The sequence below is a fragment of the Nannobrachium achirus genome (assembly GCF_963921795.1).
Source record: "Nannobrachium achirus genome assembly, chromosome: 6".
NCBI classification, from domain to species: domain Eukaryota; kingdom Metazoa; phylum Chordata; class Actinopteri; order Myctophiformes; family Myctophidae; genus Nannobrachium; species Nannobrachium achirus.
This window is the reverse complement of record NC_137815.1, coordinates 64,545,903-64,570,429: the sequence shown is the minus strand read 5'-3', so window position 1 is coordinate 64,570,429 and position 24,527 is coordinate 64,545,903. Positions and strand designations below refer to the sequence as shown.

Sequence of the window (24,527 nt, the reverse complement as noted above, 5' to 3'; positions counted from 1 at the left end):
ATCTCAATGGAAAACAATTGTATGCTTTATTATTGCAGATGAACATATTGAGCTTTGTGCATAACTATATATTTTGAGATGGGCCCTAAAGAGCAATACACATTATCAGAGTACTTGGAGATCAGTCTGACCACTCAGTACTGCCTGACTATGGATCGCATAGTTTTACTTAGGTTAGGGTTCAGGTTAGGTTTAGGCATAGTTGCAAAAACGAGAACTGTCAATCCAAGATACTTCTGGCCAATCACAGCGGGGTTTACCTAGAATTAGAGATGTGCCGATTGATCGGTGAGTGGCCGATCGCGATCGGCCGATAATGCTTCTATCGGCTTTGCCGATCTACAAGCTAGATCAGCTATTTTCACAATATTTATCTGTGGGACTGAATGTAACCTCAGCTTCAACTCCTACAAGTTGAATTGGATACTAAAGGACCTCAGCCTGCAATCTCCTAATGTTTATACTTAATATACAATATCAATGTTTTGTAAGAAGAATCATAATCATTAAATATATAAATGCTGCTACAGTAACACAATAAATAGAAGAATTTATGGATTTGACACTGAGATCGGGAATATTGGTATCAGCAGATACTGATTCCAGTTGATCGGTGATCGGTATCGGCCCAAAAAATTGCAATCGGAGCATCTCCTAGAACTGATGAGGGATCCATAATCACGCCTCAGTACTATCACAGGTCAGTAATCTCCATATTTGGGCATAAAGAAGCAGACACATGTCTGCCTCTTTATGTCCAAATAATGTCTGAGACACATGAGATGGCTACAATGAGGAAATTGTGTGCCTTGATGATAATGCTAATTCTGTTGTACATTATGTTGCTCTATGTATGATGATAAACTGAAATGGCCAGCCTGTGACGTCAGTCACCTATGACGATTTATCTATAGTAGCTATTAATCTATCTATATAAATGCGAGAAGTCTCTGCGTCTATATGTATGTAATCCGCGTATCTCGAGAACCGTTCATCCCACCGGCTTCAGATTCGGCACGCGCATTCCCCGCCGCGACGCGGAGTGCCGTGCCCGGCCTCGACCCGACACAACGCGCGGTTTTCCCGAACCGGCGAGAAACGTTCGGAATCACCGTATGCGGAGCTGATTGTTGACATCAGGCTGTTTCGGAGGAAACTGGCGCAATGCGCTGACTCATTGTGACATCACTTCAAGACTCTGACATGACGTACGCCACATGAGTCAACAAAAAATTCCATGGTTACGTGTTGAATGTCTTCAGTATGACCTGTTCTGATGTCACAGATCTAGCTGCTGACATCTGCGTATTCTGCTTAAAGAAGAAACAAACAAAAGGCGACAGAGATATTCATATATGGGCATAAAAGGACACATACCTGTACAGACAGATACAGAGATCTCCATATATGGGCATAAAAGGGAAATAACAGACAGACAGATACAGTGATCTCCATATATGGGCATAAATGGACAAAGGCAAAAATATGGTCAAAACGGTTCTTATGACACAGACAGATACAGAGATCTCCATATATGGGCATAAAATGGACACAGATAGACAGATATCTCCATATATGGTCATTCTGACATCACTCCTGTACTTTGCACTCTACAGAGATCTCCATATATGGGCATAAAATGGACGCATGATAGACAGATATCTCCATATATGGGCATAGAGATCTCCATATATGGGCATAAAATGGATGCAGAATCACAAAGATCTCCATATACAGGCGTAAAAGGGACACAGACAGACAGATACATAGATCTCCATATATGGGCATAAAATGGACGCAGATAAACAGATCGTCAGTCACCTATGACGATGTATCTAAAGTAGCTATTAATTACTCCAAATTTGGGCAAGGGTTTCAGTCTGATTGATGGATTATTTTATTAGACAAAAATGGAGAACAGTACAAGTATAGTCAATACAATTGAAATGTAGTACAGTAAGAGTACAATTAAACACCCTGCCTAAAAGGAACATCCCAAATAAGACCTCTTTTTTACTTTGGAAGCCCTCTGTATTTAATTCATGGAAGGAGGATGATACACGAAAGAAGACATCAGAGTCAGTTGATTTTCATAATTATTATAAACAATTGAGGTTAAGAAGGAAGGTTCGCCTACTCTGGCAATGTGCACAAGAAAAATACCGTTTATGAGATGCTCAGCTCCAGACAAATCAAAGCAACACACAGACCCTGTTATGGACATCTATACAGAGCCATGTTAAGTTATGTAAGTGAATGTGTAATAACATAGTAATAACATTGTAATAACAGTTGCTGTCAATTAAAATGGTAATAACGTTGTAATACCATTAACTGTCGATTAAAAGGATGAGGTCCCACCGAGATTTGAACTCGGATCGCTGGATTCAAAGTCCAGAGTGCTAACCATTACACCATGGGACCAAACTCCGTTATCTAATGGACAAATTACGTATTTATGTACAGCTACAGAACAACCTGAACTGCGTCAACTTTTGATATAATTTAATGTGTGATACCGCCGTGGACATTATGTATTTGGCCAAGCCTCACATTTCAGTCTCAGAAATGGTTCAAAGGCTCTGGTTAAAAGGAACAAGCCTATAAACTGGGCGCACGTTTGCATGGCCCTCTTGGATAGGTAAGCTAACGCTAGCTTTCATTAGCCAACCTTACGTACGGTGCAAAGGAAAAACACCGATAGTATGTTGCTAATAATAGCATCCTATTACCCAGAAATTATCAATATTCGCTCGCTGCCAATGTGCGTCTGCAGCAGGATAGGACAACAGATGAAAAACATAAACAACCACTGACAGTCCATCCAGTGTTTCTACCCAAGGGCAACTGTGCCATCTGGCGTATGGTTACTTCCGTTTGCATAAACTTTCGAAATAAAATCTTGAGTTAAATTAAGTTCATTTTAAACAGTGGTGGAAAGAGTAGGCTACTCAGATGTAGTATCAATACTGCAGTAGAAATACTCTGAAAAGTAAAAGTCCAGAATCTAAAATGTAGCCTACTTGAGTAAAAGTAGGCTACAAAATATGGTATCAAAACCCATCAAAATGTACAGTTCCAAAAGTAAAACTAGCTACACGTTTTCAAATGTAGGCTATAAAATGTATACACATTTTTTAAATAGCAGATCTTACAAGCTCACAATGCGATATCACATCGTGACGCAGTGTGAGCTTGTAGATCAGCTATTTTCAAATGGCCGAAATCCCTATATGTAGGCTATTTATTTATTTATGACAAAACAATGTTTTGTAAAAATTATAATAAAAATCTGCAAAGTAACTATAGGCTAGTAACTAAAGTTTTCAAATCATTTTAGGCTAGTGCCTCAGTAAAAGTACAATATTTGTCTCTGAGATTGATTGATTGATTGATTGATTGATTGATTGATTGATTGATCGAATACTTAGAAGTTTGCATAGGAAAATTAGGACATGTAGGCCTAGTAGGCTAAGTAAAAGTAGTCTACTGAAAATTGGAAATAGGCTACTCCAGGCCTAAACCTCAAAATTTAACTTAGGCTACTTGTTGCTTAACACCACTGCAAATAATTAAATATTGATCTAAAAAACTAGTTGATGCCAGATAGCCAAATGTTTAACAACAGCATTGATCTGCAGTATGCAATTAAGTTAGCCTACACCCATGCACTTGCTTGCTTTGTCCATATAGCTTCCTAACAACAACAACAACAACAACAACAACAACAACAACAACAACAACAACAACATAATAATAATAATAATAAGATTATTGTTGTTTTGTTGCGTTTCTGTTGTTGAATTTTAGTCTATTTATCTATGTTTTTAGTCTATGTGTTATTTGCGAATAAACCCTTTTGTAAATCCCGCCCCATTCTGCCCTGTTACTATGATGGGACATTAACCCTGGGCAGATTGTTTTTATAGTGGAAGTGGATGGGATTTTTTTTCCCTTCATAGCCTCATTACAGCTATATAAAGTACCAAAGGAAAAACACCTAGGTGATATTAATAAAAAGGGAAGACAAAGGTACAGTAGTTACATTGCAAAACAGGGGGTTTACCCGAAAATATATGTTTTAATTTGTTTAATCCCAGTGGGACAGAATCCTCTTTGCAGATTCTTTTATAGTGGTAGTGGATGGGATTTTTTTTCCCTTCATATTACAGCTATATAAAGTACCACAAAAAACACATCTACGTGATATTAATAAAAAGGGAAGAAAAAGGTACAGTAATTACATAGCAAAACAGTAGTTTTCCCCCGAAAAATAAATGTTTTAATTAGTTTAATCCTCTGGATCAGAGATAGAAAGAGAAGCGCATTGCATCTTGGGTACTAGGAAGAGGACAGAGAGAATGTTTCTCCTCACATAATAGGCTGGCTTTTCGTAATTCTGCCCATTTAAATTATATGTACCCAATCGTGACTCTTAGACCATTGATAAGGTACATGTGAACTAGTTTGTTGAAGCTTATTCGTTATGATGAGCGAGATCGCTTGACGCTTGCCGTCGCTATCACCGTACCGGCCGATCTCCGTGTCGCGCACTGCGGACAGTTGTTGAAAGCCACATTCAATATTCTCCACTGCACAAACTCCACCCCCGATAGCAAAAAGTGAATGTTTTTTTCTGGTTGGCCAGTCAGGGAGTCTCAGGGACCAATCAGAAGGCTGACAAACGGTCTATTCCAGTGGCTTATAGCCTAAAAGGTTTCAATAAACCCTTTTGCAAATCCCGCCCCATTCTGCCCTGTTACTATGATGGGACATTAACCCTGGGCAGATTGTTTTTATAGTGGAAGTGGATGGGATTTTTTTCCCCTTCATAGCCTCATTACAGCTATATAAAGTACCAAAGGAAAAACACCTAGGTGATATTAATAAAAAGGGAAGACAAAGGTACAGTAGTTACATTGCAAAACAGGGGATTTACCCGAAAATATATGTTTTAATTTGTTTAATCCCAGTGGGACAGAATCCTCTTTGCAGATTCTTTTATAGTGGTAGTGGATGCGATTTTTTTTCCCTTCATAGCCTCATTACAGCTATATAAAGTACCACAAAAAACACATCTACGTGATATTAATAAAAAGGGAAGAAAAAGGTACAGTAATTACATAGCAAAACAGTAGTTTCCCCCCGAAAAATAAATGTTTTAATTAGTTTAATCCTCTGGATCAGAGATAGAAAGAGAAGCGCATTGCATCTTGGGTACTAGGAAGAGGACAGAGAGAATGTTTCTCCTCACATAATAGGCTGGCTTTTCGTAATTCTGCCCATTTAAATTATATGTACCCAATCGTGACTCTTAGACCATTGATAAGGTACATGTGAACTAGTTTGTTGAAGCTTATTCGTTATGATGAGCGAGATCGCTTGACGCTTGCCGTCGCTATCACCGTACCGGCCGATCTCCGTGTCGCGCACTGCGGACAGTTTTTGAAAGGCTGAAGCAACATTCTCCACTGCACAAACTCCACCCCCGATAGCAAAAAGTGAATGTTTTTTTCTGGTTGGCCAGTCAGGGAGTCTCAGGGACCAATCAGAAGGCTGACAAACGGTCTATTATTTTTCATACAGTGGAAATGCTCCGTCATGTGTACATTTCTATCCATAGAGTAAGTTATAATAATATCGGTTTTTGTTATAGCCTATTATGCCTATATATATCATATTTTTAACCCCGCGAAACCGAGTGTTACTGTCACCACCATAGATATGGGTCACCACTACTTTTTTCAACCGATTACACGGACAGTAGAGGGCGACAGAGCACTGAAAGAAAGCTAATAATCACCATCACAGACAAGGAAGGCTACAGTTGAGGTTGATGGTGTCTGAGACGAGTAGGCCTATGGCAAGAGTAAGAAAGCATGTGACACTAAAGCTGTCCCCTGGTAAACTCATGCTCTGACACAGGTTACAGTAACACAGACACAACCAACTGTCTCAAGTCTGACTAAAAATAGCACACCAAAGCTTATTTTTTTTTAAAATACACAATAAAGCAATATTTGTCATTCAGTATAGTGGAAGAGCAAGGGTGAGCAGAGAGGTTGCTCTTCAGAGCAAATAATATAAGTGTTGTGTATTAGAATATCATTTTGTGAAACTTTATGGCACAAGTGATTATCCTATCCCCAATTCCCCCAAAAAGAGGGAACTAACAGCAGTTTGATAAGCTAAGATGGTCCCAGGATTCAAGACTAGGCTACAGCCTCCACTTTCAACCCAGTCTTCAGAGTTGAGACATCTCAAAACAAACTGGTCTAGAACTCACCTAACCCATGCCCATTATTCTAGGATGAGAAATGATGGGAGATCTAGGCTCAGAGAAAGGACAGTGAGTAGGCTACAGCAACTTGCAGTGGGCCTGGTCTTCAAGAAACGTAAGTAAGTAAGTAAGTAAGTAATTTTTATTTATATAGCACCTCTCACAGAGAAATCTCACAAAGTGCTTTACATACATAAAAAAAAAAGACAAATGCATAATAAAAAGGAGTCTGTACAATTAGCATCTAGGCATACAATACAGGCATAGAGGATGAAAAATAAGAAATAGAAAAATTAAAATCAAGTGACACCAGCAATGAACGCTTGTTCAAAAAGTAGCGTCTTGAGGTTGCGTTTAAAAATGTCAACAGAGGTTGCATCCCTCAGAGATTGTGGAAGGTCATTCCACAGTTTAGGGGCCACTGCTTGAAAGGCCTTGTCACCTTTAGTTTTTAAAAGAGTCTTTGGGGCTTTCAACAACCCCTGCTCAGTGGACCTTAGGGCCCTACCAGGCTCATAACGTGGGACCAGATCAACTAAATAATTAGGAGCTTGACCATGTAAAGCTCTGTAGGTGAGCACCAAGACCTTAAAATGGACCCTAAAATTAACGGGAAGCCAATGTAAGGAAGCTAGGACTGGAGTGATATGGCACCTTCTGCTGGACATTGTTAGTAATCTGGCGGCTGCGTTTTGAACAAGTTGTAATCGGTCCATGGAGGATTTGCTGAGGCAGGTGAAGAGTGAATTGCAATAGTCTAAGCGGGAGGAGACAAATGCATGTATGATCATTTCTAATTCAGGAAAAGAGACTATTGAACGGAGTTTGGCAATATTCCTAAGATGGAAAAAACATGTACGGGTTATTGAGCTGATATGAGTTTCGAGATTCATGGATTGGTTGAAATTTACACCGAGGTTTCTGAGATTGGGGCGAACATTATGTTTAAGGGGGCCGATACATTCGACCACCTTGGCAGTAGTGCTGTCTGGGGCAACAATAAGGACCTCTGTCTTGGCCTCATTTAGCTGGAGGAAATTATCAGACATCCAAGCCTTAATGGCTGACATACATTCATGTAAAACATTAAAATTAAAATCAGCAGGGCTCTTTGGATTAAAAGAATAATACAGCTGTATGTCATCTGCATAAAAGTGATAAGATATACCGTTAAAAGTGCTGATAAGTTGACCTAGTGGTAGCATATAAAGTGCAAACAGTGTTGGACCCAGGACTGAGCCTTGGGGGACTCCGTAGGACAGGGGAGCAGAAGTAGAAATATGTGTGCCCACCGCTACTGTGAAGTTCCTGTCTGAAAGATAAGAGGTGAACCAGTCCAGGGCCTTTCCTGTGATCCCCACTTGATTTCTGAGTCTATTAATTAAAACTGAGTGATCCAGAGTGTCAAAAAGACTACAGAGACACCCATGGGCCATGTTCCATGTACCTGTCAAAGTACTTCATGAATGTTAAAGACTCACAGGCACAACACCATTAGTTAGGGAAAGTTAGCAGAGTCTTTGACCAATCTGGGAACTAAATGCTTACCAATAGCTTTCTTCACAAAATGTGTTCATAAAGGTTTCTACTATCACCTCTGAATGTTGTCAAACCCAACTCCCTTGGGAAACGTTGTGGGAGCCAATCAAAGTTGGGGTCTCATTGACTTTACTATACAGGAAAATAATACAAAAATAAAACTGCTTTAAGTAGCATGTAAGGGTTTTTTCATGATTCTGAATCCAATGCAAGAACTAAAAAACGGCCCCCACAAAACTGTGAAAAGTGATGACTCATCACTAAACCAGATTGGTCAAAGACTTGGTTAAACTTTTCCCAAGTTATCCCAACTACATGGGGAGCTCAGCTCCACCAATCTCGTTTGACCAAGATTCGGCACAACCATTGGGGTAAATTTGTTCTACTGCTTTGCTAACATACTGCTCTTTTTTTTTCTTCACAAATTAAAGATGATTTTCTTTTTAAATTGTTATTATTTTTACTGACAAAATAGCGAATAGCCCACAACGATAAGCATATAAGCCTACTGAACAGCACTCTTGGTTTAACAAAAATACTTGCCATTCTTCTCATTAAAGCCTAAGGCTTTCGCACGCAATGCCAAGCGTTGTAGCTTGAGGACTAGTTGTTGTCAGCAAGCGCCACTGTCGTGCAATAGAGTAAGCTATAGTACAGTACAGTACAGTACAAAATCAAGTTTAAGAAGTGAATGGACGACATTCCCTCCCGGCTATATCCTCTGAGGATTTATAAAAGGAAAATAACCTTTGGTCCCTAAAGTAAATATTTGAAGAAGTCAAAGGAATCCCAACAATGTTGAGGATTTGCTGCATGCAGAATTATGAAAAGAGAGATCCACTGTGTTGATTCATAAGGCTACATAGCAATAATAAGCCATGAGTCATAAATTACAAATATTTTATGTTTTCATACAATTTTTTGTCTGAGAGATATTCAGTAGCCTACATCAACCGCACAAATAAGGGCAAAGTAGCCTACCTCTGTTTATTGTGCAAGAGACATCACTTAGCAGCAGATATCAAATATGTATGAAATGTGTGGGAAAGGAGTATAGTTACAGTCAGTCATATAGACATAAATGATAGCTCCAATGTAACAGCAGGACAATTCACAATCATAGACATAAAGTGATAGTGCCAGTGTAATGACAATGGAGAATATTCACAGTCATACAGTGATAGTGCCACTATAGCGTAATGACAATGGTGTATATTCACAGCCATACAGTGATAATGCCAGTGCAATGACAATGGAGAAAATTCACAGTCATATCACATAAAGTGATAGTGTAATGACAATGGAGTATATTCACAGTCATATAGACATACTGTACAGTGATAGTGCCAGTCTAATGGTATGGCAAGGCACATTCACAGTTGTGTCATACAGACATAACGATAGTGCCAGTGTAATGGCACTGTATTGCCGACTGAAATGGTGACAGGGCCTGACGGCTTGTTGTGGGAACTGTTCATTCGGCATTTCATCACTTGTCATGGCCATTTGCCGTAGACAGACAGACAGACAGACAGACAGACAGACAGACAGACAGACAGACAGACAGACAGACAGACAGACAGACAGACAGACAGACAGACAGACAGACAGACAGACTAGATAGATAGATAGATAGATAGATAGATAGATAGATAGATACGGACGGACGGACATACTGGAAAGGCAGAGAGGCAGTACTGCATGTGATGACTAGTAAGACGCCTCAGGGCGACATGCGCCAATTCTTGACCATCTGGCCAGTGATATACGTATATCAGACCAATTACCCATATATGGAGATTCCTGCATGGTAGTCAACAATGTGATGTCAGAACACATTACCAAATATGGCCATTCCCACCCAGATATGCCCTTGATATTGATGACATCGGGACAGGGATCTCCATATATGGGCATAAAAGGAACATCAAGCCAGAGCGTGATGTCAGAGCGGCAAACCCATTCTGTTAATTGTTATTTTACTGAATGGAATGTGTCGTATAAGTCATAATAGGATGCATAGGCACATGATGACACAGTTTAATATGTTGATACAGTTGCTAAATATTGTATTATCCCACTTTTTTGGGGAGCTGACAAAAGTCTGTAAGACATAAATGATTGTCTCGTACTGCAATTAAAAAAATCTGGATTACAACAGAGAACAATGTTAGAATATCAATATATTCAGAACATAACTATTTGAGAAATATAAGTTACAAATCACATAAGAGCTGAGTCTGAGAATCTGTAATGCCTTGGACTTGCATAAAATATGACATTAAAATACAATTTTTATTTTCCTGTTTTCTAGTCAGTAAGCTTGACTACTGAGCATATTGAGCATCTGAAGACATACACAATGGCTACATGTCTGACATGGATGTATTATGGAGCCAAATAAATCCCCATTAACACAACAGCTTTGCTCCACTACTGCTGCCAACTTGGAGATTGCCCAAACCACAGGACAAGGATCACTTCACCACGAACACAGACAGAGTTTCTAAACTTATCGCCCATACATGTGACTACCAGACATTATATATTAATTAATGGGTCTGCGTGCACTGCTCATGTCACATTTCTCAGTTCCTGAAAGGCTCAGAATGCTTTCAACCTCAGGTTCACATAATAAGACAGAACCTGACATAAACAAGCTGGTATGCAGGGCAAGACAGTAAACTCTGTCCATGCGTGCACAGGTTTTATGGTATCACCCTAATTGTTGAGTGGTCTGTGCAGTGGCGTCAGTTCACCAAAAGCTAGGGTATGGCAAAGATGGGAGTCCTCATGGAAAAGAGGCATTACATTTTGTATAACACGGTTCTATTGTGAAAATAGCAGATCTACATGATTGCGTTGTGAGCATGTAGATCGGCTATTTTCACAATGTCTGAAAAAAAAAAGTTTTTACAGTTTTTTTCCCCAGGTTTCTAAGGTTTCTTGGGCTGGATATGGCAGCCTGGAACGGTTGTTCAAGTGCAGCTAAACTTGGCATGTTAGTAAATGTGCCACAATTAACAATAATGCATTGCACCTGTGCAGCTGACCTGCGGAACCTGGGAATATACCATTCTGTCAAGATGGGGAGAATACAAGTGTGGAGAATAAGTGACCATTTTGTTAAATTTTGCATTTGTAGTTAGGCTATTTTACTGTAATTTAACAACATAATAACCAGCACAGATAGACAAAGAGACATTCATGGATTTATATTTAAAAGTAACTTTTATGTTCCCCCCTGGACCCAGGGTATGGCAGCTGCATACCCCTGCCATAACCAATTGACGCCCCTGGGTCTGTGTACTTTTCAGCCACACACCGTCTGCAAAATGTATGTGCACTTAATGTGGCGTGGAGTGGAATGTTTATTGTGAAAATGCCCCTCCTTTTTGAAGTAGAAGTGGCATGGCAGCACCAGGGGGAGGGGGGCGGGGGTGGAGGGGTAGTGAAGAGGGGAGAGTAGGGACATGGCCCCAGCATTGTGCTGACTGTTGGATCAATGCAGGGGATAAGTGGAGGGCTGATGAGACTGCAAAATGTCTGATATGCACTTGATAAACAGAACATGGCAAAAGGCAGATGGACAGGAATACAGATACAGTATACAGATTTGCCTTAATTGCCATTTGTTACTTCATTTTATGGTTAGTACTTTATAATCTTTTCCTCTGTATAACAACATACAAATACATCAACACCAACACATATTAAAATACAAATGTGTTATTTTAAAGTACTGTATCTGTTTTCTAGTATTCTAAATCATATAAGGCCTTGATGTAATGTCCAAATAATGGCAGGATGTGCAATGCCATAAACCCTTGACACTGGATTTGTTAAAGTAAATATACATGTTAACATCTGTGTGCTCTTTAGAAACCATAAGATCCCCTTACCAAGCTTAGGTCTATAGCATACTTTACTCTCAGCAGGGGTTGAGAAAGGATTTTGGTTTGGAAGAGGATGTACTGTATGGGTCCGGATGAGGCCCCTCACTCTTTCCCTCCATATCTGTCGCTTTTACTGTGTTTACATTATAGACACACCCCTGACCTTCACCCTAGCCCCCTCCCACAACGTGCAGTCAAGTTTCTCCATCCCCCACCGCGCTCCCCTACACACACATACACACACAGAGAGAGAGAGAGAGAGATAGAGAGAGAGAGAGAGAGAGAGAGAGAGAAAGAGAAAGAGAGTGAGAGCTGTGCCTTATCCACGGATAAACCATAACAAATCACATAAATTAGCAATACAGGGAGCAAATATAATCGACTACCAAGTGAAAAATAGAATTAAAATAAAACTACGTTCAAAGACAAAATGTAATATGTATTCAGTGTGGTGTAAGTAGCTTATTATCTAATCTGCCATACCTCGCATTGCAAATGAATGTATGAATGCATGGATGGTTCCATCGGCATGCAGCAGCATCGCTGTCTACCAGCCTACCACTGTACTGCAGAACAGACACACCCCTCGAATACACACGCCTCACTGCACACATTTGGATTGCCATACTCACCATTCTCTAGTAGGGGGAATTAAGGTAAAATAAAAAAGCCAAATCTTTACACAGTGGATGTGGATACAAGCGCCAAATTTGATACAGATGTCCCTTGGGTCATCCTAAAACATCCTAAAAGGGATGCCCAAAAGACAAAAATCTAAATGGCCTTCTACCAGTAAGACTCCCTAAATCAGGAGATAAGCGGCCGTCAGGTCACATACACAAACTTTAGAAGGCAATGGTAGCCAATCAGTAGGGAATATGGGAAATGGGACAGATCCATGTTGATGACATGACTTTAGAGCTGTGTACCGCTTTGCGTGATTTTAGGGAAAAATCTGTAGGAACAGTGTCCAAAAATGTGTTTTGCAAGAATCTGCCTCATGGTGGCGCTAGAAGAGGGCCATGTGAGAAATGAGGAGGTTGTGGTTTGGCAGGCAAGGAGTGTGTGTGCAAAGTTTGGCATGGATAGGGGCAACAGTGGCAGAGATATGAGTAGGGGAATAGTGTGACGTGACGTGACTGACTGACAGACAGCAGTGGAGGTTTTGATAGTAACTGCGACCTGGCGGTCGCAATAATCTGATGACTCAAAAACCAAAAGAATCTCCAAAAAGCATAATATTTGGCACGCATGTCCCTTGGGGTCATCCTGAGACATCCTAGAAGGGGTGCCCAAAAAAACAGGAAGTGAATTAATGGTCTTTCCCTAGGTTCCTTGGCTGTTGCAAGCAGGTGGCAAGAAATGCACTAGTACAACTGGTCACCGCAGTTGTACTTCTCTGCTACCAATGCTATGTCTTGTTCTGTCAAGGTCTTTGCCTCTCCAAAGTTTGTTGGATATTGTACTCGGTCAGAAACCATAACTGCATGTTTAATCCCCACCTGGCCCATGCAGTCATCTCCAGTCTCCAAGGCATATGTGCCTTGATCACTGTCTTAGCTAGGGGTGCTCCAAGATAAGAGACTGCTTGATGAAGGGGAGCATGTGCAGATTCTCACCAGTGCCATACTGCTGCCAGATCTCCTTCATCCTAGTGCGTGGAAGTATTGGGTGTAGTATAGCAGTAATGTGAAGGAGACAACAACTCTCTGGGGTCTTCTCATTCCAACATCCCATTATTCCGACCATTAGGTTAGTGAAGGTTATGGAGTCAGTACAAGCACCATGTGTCAGCCTGCTCAATCCTATCATGCCTGGGATCTTTTCTCCACCATGCACCTTTATCATCATCATCAGAGACAACAGAGCTGACAATGGTAAATGGACTGCATTTACAGTATATAGAGCTTTTCTCTATAAGCACTTTACAATGTATTTCACATTCACCCATTAACACACAAAATCACACACCATGAAATGTAAGGTTTCAACCTGCTCATCAGGAGCAGTTAGGGGTTCAGTATCTTCAGTACACTTCGACACATAATCTGACACAAACCTGGACCCTTCAGATTCCAAGGCAGCCGCTCTATCTACTGAGCAACTGCTGCACGACAATGATGGTAGCATTGCCACAGGCTTGATTGGACACCATATTCCGTATCTCCTCCTCAGAATTTGTAAAGTTGCTGAGGGATGGGTGTGTCAGTCAGCTCTGTTGTCTCTGATGATGAGGGGCTCCCAGCCCCGCAAAAGGGGCTGGTGGTGAAGAGATCCCAGACCTCTTGAACTAGAGTGAGGAGGCTGACACCAAGCTGGTGGTACATGTGGAGTCAACTGGCCCGTTATAGCTAAACTTATCCATAACCCTAACCTAATGGACAGAATAATGGGACTTCAAGATTATGAGAGTTGTCGTAGTCTCCCTCGCATTAGTGCTATACTACACCACATACTTCCAAGCACTAGGGATGAAGGAGATCTGGTAGCAGTATGGCACTAGGGGTGCCATACATGCTTCCACTGCATCAAGCAGTCTCTCATCTTGGAGCACCACTAGCTAAGATGTTGATCAAGGCAAATACAGTATGCCTTCTTGGAGACTGGAGATGACTGCATGAGCCAGGTAGGAACTAAACATGCATGCAGCTATGGCTTCTGGTACACAGAGTACAATATCTAAAAAAAAACTTTGGAGAGGCAAAGACCTTGACAGAACAACACAGCATTGGTAGAGAAGTACAACTGCTGAGACCAACAAGGCACCTTTCTAGTGCATTTTTTCTTGCCACCTGCTTGCAACAGCCAAGGAACCTGAGGAAAGACTAGAACCATTGGAACATGGAGGAACACTTTGACTTTAGTCCACTTCTGCCATGTCTGAAGCATGACCCTTTACGATATGGCTGACTTGCTGATAGAGTTCTGTGCATTATATTGGCAAATCCATCCTGTAAAAAAAAAAAAAAAAAAAAAAAACGTCATACTAACTTGCATCACAAACACAATACACTGTGATAATACAATTGTTATTTTCTTGTGTGATTTTTGTTGTGTGATGTTGTTTGTCACTTTTATTCTTAAATACCGTAGTTTTATTTGCTCATTTAAACACCCATTTAAAATCCCCATTTAAAGTTAAATGGGGATGTTTACTTTTCCAAATTACCCAAAATGGTCAAAACAATATCAGAAATGAATTCCCCACCCTCCAATTAGTCCAAATGGAGGTATTACATGTGCACATACACCCAGAAACAGAAATGTTTGATTTGTATCATAGCCGATGGCGACCATATTTGATTTGGCCATTGCGCCATTCGTGCCACTATGGCGGGCAAGCGTCCAAGTTTTTCCCAATGACCCTAAGTGCAACGGTGGGGGCGCAGGGGGCTGCAAGGGAAAGGAGCGCTTGTTTTCGGTGATGACGATGGAGGCGCGCCGTCTCAGCCGACCATGAGCCACGTGAGACACCGGCGAGCGAGCGATAGCGAGCGAGTCGCCGTGTCGAGCATTGCGGCGGTCGCATGAGCTGACTCAGCACTGTTACCGAGTTATGTGCCGTTATGGACAGAATAGTAAAACTTTCGGCACTCCGCGCAGTCCAAGTGAACACAGCGAAGCGCTCCCTACCTCCACTGGCCCCCACCGTTGCGCTCAGGGTCCCTGGGAAACGCAAGGTCGCGGCGGGCAAGCAACTCTGTGATTTTTCATGTCTAGGGACCCACTGATTCAGGACTTCAGGTGAGAAACTCCCCTCACACACCAAATTGCGAACGGGAATAATTTAGGCCAGGTACTGGACTAGAGTGGCCCCCTGGGACATCTTAAGTTGAGTAGCCCTGTTTTAGAATGACCCAAATCCCAAGGGACATCTGTATCAAATTTCATGCATGTATCACCAGTCACCACATAACGAAATGTCCCTTAATTCCCCCTACTACCAACAAAACGCATCAAATACACCCTCAACAACAAACACAGTTTCAACCGCGCGATGTCGACGGGCTGTTATTATTACTATGGTATAAACGAAACTGTATGTTGCGTATTTAAAATAAAAGACATCAAAACGCAGCCTCGAAGGCGTGCATTTATGAATCAACGGTGTCGTGTGTTGTGTGTGTGTGTGTGTGTGTGCTACGTGACAGTGTCCGTGTATTACTGAAAAACCGCCACGCGATTCATTGTAACTCTCTGCAGCGAGAGCGATCTCTCCCATCATCATCATCATCACATACACACACAGTGTGAGATCCACGAATCAGACCTCGGGAGCAGCGAAACAATGTTGCTTTAAACCTCACGCGGTCAAAGTTGTTTACCTCTTCGTTACCTCTGACGTCATGACACACCCCTGTTTTGGGGGGAGGGGGGAGGGGGCGGAGGGAGCCGCTCCACATGTTACGAGCAGCGGACTGGACCAAACACCGGCCGCCTGCGAGCAAATGTCACCAATCACAGCGCGGCATCCACGTCGAGCTCGCCTCCGATTGGCTAGCCGTAGGGGCCGGGGGGGCGGGTGGAGGGGGAGGAGGAGGGGGGAAATCCCCCCTTTCCCGTAGAGGTCCGGGGAGGGGGCGGGGCATAACAAAAAAGTAATGGCCATCTATTTAGGGTCTGGAGAAGACGAAGGACCGTTTCTCGTCGAACTATCGTGAAATCGGAGGGTTTCCCACTTTATTTCGTGCACGCCGTTTGAGCGCGGCGGCCGCGGGTTGTTGTTGTTGGCGCTCAACCGCCGCGTTCGTGTGATTTCAACGGACGGGCGCGTGGGCCGAAAACGCTTTAGTGAAGGTAGCCCTAAACTTGGATCAACCGCGTTTTGGGGTTAAAAAGCAAGCCAGCTAGCACTGGCCACGCTAGCTTATCAAAGCTCGTGAGTGTGTGAGTGTGTGAGTGCGGAGCCAACGTTTAGGAATCCTCCGAAAGGGCGTGCGACGTTCTATCAAGTCCTTTCACGTGCGGAGTTTTTTTTCCTCCTCTCCCCCCCGGTAGAAAGAAGAAGAAGAAGAAGAGACACTGGTTCTTATCGTAGCTTTATCTTCAAAGTCAACAACATGGAGGAGAAATACTTTGCAAGAGGCTGACGACGACAAAAGGGATTAAGGAACGACTTGGTCTTGATGGGAAAAGTTGAACTGAGGTATGAAACTCGCATGCACAGAAGGAATGCGAAAGTCAAGGCTTGAGTGGTCTTTCTGCTATAAACAACGAATATACATGTATTACTATGTTATTACTGTGTTATTACTATGTTATTACTCTATATATAGCTCTCTCTCTCTCTATATATATATGCCTAGTAACTACGTACGTATGCTATACGTATGCACTTTATGGATGAAACTTGTGTTAACGTTATGCAACTGCATGTTAAGTTGCAGGCTAAGAGGCCCAGTGAGTGACTTGCGACATGCCATTTTGTATTGAACAGGATTATCTACTTGGGATAAACCGAAGAAAGGGGTTCGAGTCTTTCCTATTGTACAAAGGCATGCAAAAAAACCAGGTGAGTCTGCCACTGTTGTTGTTGTTGTTGTTGGTTAATTTGTTTGTGATCATTTGGGATATTCATAGGGAATAGTGTGACCTATTTTTGCATGCCAAGTAAAGCCCCTTCTTGTGCGTGGTTGAGTAAAAACATATACTCATGTTGCATGGTATTTACCACTTTAAAACTGAATTTAGTTCAAAATACTGCAAATGTTCCTTTATAACCAAGCTATAACAGGTCCTAGGTCTTTTTCAACACATCTCTATTCTGTCCACGTAATTACATTATGTTACATTACAAATGTGTGCTGAAATACTGACGTGATTTCAAATGATGTGATATTCCCTAACCCAATTAATCAATGAAAAGTCAACTGCTCAGTAGAGTAGAGTTTAAACACTGCATGCTGCCATGTAACATGCTCTTGTGGTTTGCCTCTACAAGTCCCATGTAATAGGATTATCAGGACCTGGATAGAGTTCTAAAAGTAGGCTACTTTCACACACAAACAGCAAACACACACTTTCCCTGAAAAGAGAGTGGTGACTGACTTTGCTTGTCCTAGAGAAGTGAGCTGTTGGATGATGAATGGGACACAATGAATAGGATACGATATCATTAAGATGCAACACTGTCTTCATGGTCTATTAACCCTCTCTCCTGCTCCTTCATGTTTGCTGCCCACTAGGCCTGACACGATTATTACATAATCACCTAATCTAATAATGAAGATAATTTTCCACATAATTGTCACAATCATTTCCTTCTTCAAAAATAGTGGAAATGGCAGATCTACTCAAAAGATCTAAGGCTAATTCCACTACTCATATAAAGTATTATTTGTTGTTTGTCATAAATGCCCCTTTTGTTTACGAAGCCCAAAAGCCAGACAGAAATGTGATTTTTTTACTCGCAGTGTTCCAATGTTCAACGACACAAGTAAATCGTTAATCGCAATTATTTGAGTGACAATTAATCGGCATTCAGCAACAAAAATGTCCTAATTGTGACAGCTGGTACTGGCCAGCAAATACGTAAGCCTGAAAGAACTAAAAACAGCCAGCTAGTTGGTAAAGGAAATGGGATGATGGTAAGCCACCTCTTCAGTGGGATTCACAACAGGGTTGTGTACTGGTCTGGACAGTGGACACCTATCCATTTCTCTCAGGTAGGAAACAGTAACACCAGGAGTGGACTGTTTGGAGGTGGGAGGGGGGCATTTTGGACCAGATGCTCTTGTTGCCTCAGAGAGAAAAAGAAAAATATACTTAATGAGTTTCCCTCCAAATTCGCCTTCCTTTTTTCAGTTCCTCAGCTGATTTATAGATCTGCTATCACATACGTTTTTGGTTAAATTGTACATGATTATTGTGAAATGTGAACATGGACAACGGAAGCTTTCTCTTATCCACTAACATGGTATCCAGTGAACTAAATAATGTAGCCGGGGCCAAGGCCTGACACGGATGACATGCTATGGAGTATGGACCTACATACATGATCCATTCTGTATTGACTGCAACAATGGCAGCTTGTTTATGGAGCTGTGCAGTGATGATGGTACAGTCCATTAGGTCTCCTATACAGTGAAGCACCCCTCCTCCTTTCGTGACTACAGTAATTGGTCGCTTCCTCTCGTATGTAACCCTATAGAGAGAAAGAGGCCGCTGTACTTAACAGTGTGAGCCACAGGCCCACTTGTACTGTTATGTCCATGTGTTTGGACAGCCCTGGTTCATATGTGTGTGTTTGTGTTCCCTTTCTGTTTAGACTGTAATGAAGTGTTTAAGGTTGACCTGTTCGTGCAGCGGACACATCCACATGTCATAGTCGATGCGTGTGCTGATCACACCAAGTTATGTTTTGAGGGGAAGTCTTGCTGAAAAGTGGTGGCAGTTGATGCAAAGAGAAGTTGCCTTTTCTATATAGGAGCCTGATAACATAAAGAGATGCAGGCTGGTTGCATATATTCTTATCAGATTGCAGAAATGATTGCTGTTATGAAGACTCTAGTTATTTAGTTTCTTCATCGACGAGGAGACGTAGGCATTTTCTTTTTTTGTTTCTCCTTTGTTTTGTTTTTTGTTCTTTGACATTATGCAACTCTGACACTGGCTAACTGTATTTACACCCCCCCCCCCCTCGCCCACCACCACATGTGTGTCCATTCCTTTTCTAGTTGGTTTTGTGTGTGTGTGTGTGTGCATGCGTGTGCACGTGAAACTCCCATTCTCTGCCGTGTTCTGAATAGACATAGATTGTGTGTGTGTGTGTGTGTGTGTGGTGTGTGTGTGTGTGTGTGTGTGTGTGTGTGTGTGTGTGTGTGTGTGTGTGTGTGTGTGTGTGTGTGTGTGTGTGTGTGTGTGTGTGTGGTGTGTGTGTGTGTGTGTGTGTGTGTGTTTTAGTGGGCCTCTCCCTGCCTCGTCTCTTTCCTCTCTCCAGAGTCCAGCAAGGGGCCCAGTGTAAGGGGGCAGAGCAGGCTGCCGTCATTGCCTCTCTCTCTCTCTCCTTTCGTAGGCCCGGGCCTGGCAGTGTGGGGCCTGGGCAAGGGAGGGGAACCGTGGAGAGACCATAGGTTTGGACACGGGACATAGGAGCCCCCCCCCCCCTCCCTCCCGGCCACCCCCCCCACCCTCAACCCCAGTTTAGCCCATCCTGTGTGGGGCACAGGTCACCTTGTCATGTGCTATCCCTCTGATCCTAGGGAAGCACACGAGATAGGAAGATGGAGAGACAGAGAGAGAGAGAGAGGGAGAGAGGGAGAGAGAGAGAGAGAGAGAGGGAGAAAGGAGAGAGAGAGAGAGAGAGAGAGAGAGAGAGAAGAGAGAGAGAGAGAGAAGAGAGAGAGAGAGAGAGAGAGAGAGAGGAGAGAGAGAGAGAGAGAGAGAGAGAGAAATGAAGGACGGGATCGGACTCGTTTGTTTTAGCCAGTCGTTTGGTTATAGCAGTGCTTCGCAGATTCACTTTGTATGCAAAGCCCTTACGATCTTACCCTTACATTTCACGCTTGAAATTCTCTAGATCAGGGGTATTCAACAGCGGGTCCGGGACCCCTAGGGGGGTCCTCAGAGTTACTGCAGGGCGGTCCTCCAAACCTTTGTGTGATAGAAACTTTTTTCTCATTTTTTTGTATGTATGCACTTAAACCCTAGTGTCCATATTTGGACAACTTTAGCCAAAAATAGCAGATCTGAAAACAAATTGACATGAATCCAAAACACACTTGACGATTGTGCCGTCAAACAATGAAACGATATGGAATCTATGAAAAGGTTGTGGTGGTCCCTGCTTCATCTCTCTCTCTCAGCTAAAAGGGGTCCTTGGCCTGAAAACGTCGAAGACCCCTGCTCTAGATGTACTTTATTTCAAAATTATTTTTACTGGACACTGGACACGCATTATAGACAAAACATCTACCGTTATTATGTCGTCTTGAGCATAGCCCCCCCTTGCCGTTCCTAGCCTTTGTGTGACTATTTCAGGTCTCACATATCTGGCATATCCTGGCCCCAATTCTCATCCATGAACCGGAGTTCAATCAAGGTCTGATTCGATCTATGTCTCCTCTGTACTCGTGGTGACCCAGTCAGAGGTATGCTGTAAAACGCATTGCTTTATGTCTTTTTTTTCTCTCTCTCTCCTACTTTTTATGTGTGTCACTCCCTAGCCCACTCCCCTAGTCTTTTTTTTATATATATATATATATATCCTGCAAATTGAAAGTTTTGGCAGCGCCGATCAATTTCGGAGCCATTCGCGGGATTGCGTCATGTGATGTAGGAGGGGGATTCTCGTTGGATCGGCTGTAGAGAGAGAGAGACACCCCCCCCCCCTCCCAACAGCACACACACACACTTCTTTCCCACTCCGGCGCTCCACATAGCCATCTCTCTCTCTTTTTCTTTTTTTCGTCTTTTTTTTTTCCAGCGTTGTTATACGTCTGGATGTGATTCCGGCTCTGACTCTTGTGGTGTTGCGATGTGGTCTGTAAGCTCATTGCTGACATTCTTGGGACGTGACGCCAAAGGTTTTATTTTTTTTTCTTCTTCTTCTTTCCCCCCTCTCTCTCTTCTGCATGTCTGTACGCAGTTAAAAATGATCACTCCCTGAAATACCGTCGAGGCCCTCGTCTTTCCCCCTGCTCCATTATCTCTCGTGCCATGCATAATCACCTTTTATTTAAATACCATGCTTCTAATGGCACCACTTAATCAGATGTTGTTGGATGGATGGTGGGCGTGTTTTTTTGTTTCACTACATACGACATTCATGGACGTCGATCGAACATCTGGGCTGTCTTCCACCACAGTTTTGCACACCCTGTGTCGCATTTTGTCTCTTTGCTTTATTTGCAACAAGTTAGCTTACAAGTGAGGCCGGTGGCCAGTTTACCGTCTTAGTAATCACACACGGGGCATCGGTGCAGTCGCAAGTGGACAGGGAGCCAGGAGAGAGGAGTGAAGGAGCTTCCATATGAGCAGTATTGGAAGGTTGCCACGGTCTGTCTTGGCACTCTTCCCCGGCAAGGAGCTTTCACAACACTACAAACTTGCTGCAGATAACAGGAGCCCCACCAGATAACAGGAGCCCCACAAGGGGTATACACACCGACTCATGGATTTCTCTATGCTAATAAACACACGGCAATAGTCTGCAGCATATCGTTAACATAGAGTGCTAGCCAGGGGTGTCGCACCAAATTCTGGGCCCTGCGTTGGACTGGGAACGCGTTATTACGCATTATGGTGTGCTTTAACTATTGAAAAATAGCAGATATACAAGTACTTTTTTTTGGGGGGGCGGCTGTAGCTCAGGAGGTAGAGTAGGTTGGCCATTGACTACATGCCGAAGTGTCCTTGGGCAAGACACTGAACCCCGCATTGCTCCCGGTGAGCTGGTTGGTGGCTTTCATGGTTTCCACTGCCACCGGTGTATGAATGTGTGTGTGAATGGGTGAATGTAATGCACATTGTAAAGCGCTTTGGATAAAAGCGCTATATAAATACATTTTTGCAAGTCTTTGAATATTTCAAGTTTCTATGTCAGTGATGCTCAAACCTTTTCATGTTAAGGACCCCCAAAATGTTATGTATCTGGCCACGGACCCCCATCTCAAAATATTTAGTTCCAGGGACCCCCAGAAGCAAATGTTTGCTTAAAAAATACAGATGTGCACACATTTTCGCAACTTTCCAGCTTGTATATCTGCTATTTCTCAATAGTTAAAGCATAAAATAATGAAGGCCCCTCCACCTTGGGCCCTAGTAACTCAGTCCCACTTCCCCCCCAGTGCTTGTGACGCCCCTGGTGCTGGCTGTGTTAATGTAGCACAACATTTACTCCTTGTTGCAAAGATCCACGCCATATGTGGTGTAGGCTTTGGGGGTATTAACTCACGCGGCATCTAAATCTACTAATTAGATGGTGCAAATTAGAAGTGCTCACTTGGGACATGGTGAGTACAGAGACGGTGGAAACAGTTGACACAGCTTTGTGTTACAACGCTTTTGTGGCAGTCAAATCTTGGTGGGATATCCCGTATTGTGACTAAAGTTGAAGCCGTTTGGAACTAAATCAAAGGACATTTTTAAAATAATGTAGAATAGGTTAGAAATTCTTAAACTACAGAGCCCGGGGGTAGCCTGCAATATGACACGACGAGTCATTTCTCAAAATAACCACAATGATTTAGTTAAGCTGGACCAACAACTCCACACTGACAGTCCTGTAAATAGTTGTTAAACGGTTAATCTGACCTGGGACACGCTCTTCCGACACTGTGGCCCATGTTATGAGACACATGCACGTCATTTTAGCTGTTTAAATGCATAAATCAAGAGGAGGAAAGGATGAGTCACAGTACAGTCAGATGGATACTGGTTTGCTGGTTTGCTAGTTAAAAGGAAAAAGTGAAAACTCCCCAGTCTCTCTCCAAGTAACTACGGTAAAAAAAAAAGCGGGGGGTAACATTTTTATTTTGCAGCTTTCGCCACCCACTTAAAATGACAAGCTGTAGTCTGTTTTGCGGTGTAGCACATAATTATAGCGCGCCTCATCTCTTGCTCATACTCATCTGCCGCTTGCTGCTTTGCTCGGTTTATTGTCGAAACTCCATCCCTTCGGTCTTGGCTTCTGTTCCTTCTCTCCCCAACTTGTGTTTGCTCTACTTAGCGGCCATTTGATTGGCCCGCCATTTCACCGCACGACGCGCGCACGGCGGTTCGCTTCTGGGAAGGGAGGATGCAGGTACGGGAAGCTACGGCAGCAGGCGTTTCGCTGTTTTCTATCATCGCTGGGCACGTTCCTTCTGACAGGAATCACTGTCATTTTCATCACATTAGAATCTAGACAGATGGGTTTTGAACAAAATATGGACAGTGGAAAGCCATTGGTTTCTATGCTGCGCAAATGAAGCTTTTTTGGTCGTTGTATGGGTGCCGCCATCATTGTAGAACGTTCATTGGTAGAAATGGTACCATCTCGAATACTATTGGCTGCCAACGTTCACGTGAAACCGCAGGGATACATGGGACATTGTCTTGATCTTGCCGAAAATAAAGCACACAAAATAGAATAGAATCATCACAAGCATGTATCATCACAAGTCCCTCCTACAGCATACCCTGCTATAACATCAAATATAACATAAATTGGACCATGTTTTCACAAGACGCATATCATGGTGATTGAAACGAGGCTTTAAGCATTTATTGTTCATTTATTGTAGAGCGACAGGGTGACTGACGTTTCGACGTTAAAGGGATATTACACTTTCAAAGTCATTTTATCGTCTAATCAGGCTTTTATGAACACCCTGAACAGTTTTTAATTTGCTTGATTCAATATTTAGATATTTGATGTAAATGTTACCAGGCCCGACACGCCCAGGCCCTCTCCACATACACACCCATTGTAACTTCAAACTCCATTTTAACCATGATAGATTCATTAAAAACAACCATTATTTTTTCTGGTGACTCAAACTACCCTCCTAATACGTGAGCAGGCCGTGTTTTTTCGATAACTTTTTTCATTTATTTTTAATAATCCATTTTTGTATTAAATATTTTTCATTTTCCCAAATAATTATTACAAATTAATGAAAAAAGTTATCGAAAAAACACAGCCTGCTCACGTATTAGGAGGGTAATATGAGTCAACAGAAAAAACAACGGGTGTTTTTAATGAATCTATCATGGTTAAAATGGAGTTTGAAGTTACAATGGGTGTGTATGTGGAGAGGGCCTGGGCGTGTCGGGCCTGGTAACATTTACATCAAATATCTAAATATTGAATCAAGCAAATTAAAAACTGT

General features: G+C 42.4%; 1 protein-coding gene across 1 annotated transcript in view; it reads left to right on the top strand.

Moving 5' to 3' along the window:
- The first annotated feature begins 16,332 nt into the window (after positions 1-16,332).
- LOC308286729 (vitamin D3 receptor B) overlaps positions 16,333-24,527 on the top strand; it is a 71,866-nt gene continuing 63,671 nt past the window's right edge. Inside the window, exons 1-2 of the mRNA XM_080727847.1 lie at positions 16,333-16,861; positions 17,153-17,227. The gene's annotated coding sequence lies outside the window, so the exon portion shown is untranslated. The remainder of the gene's footprint in view (positions 16,862-17,152; positions 17,228-24,527) is intronic.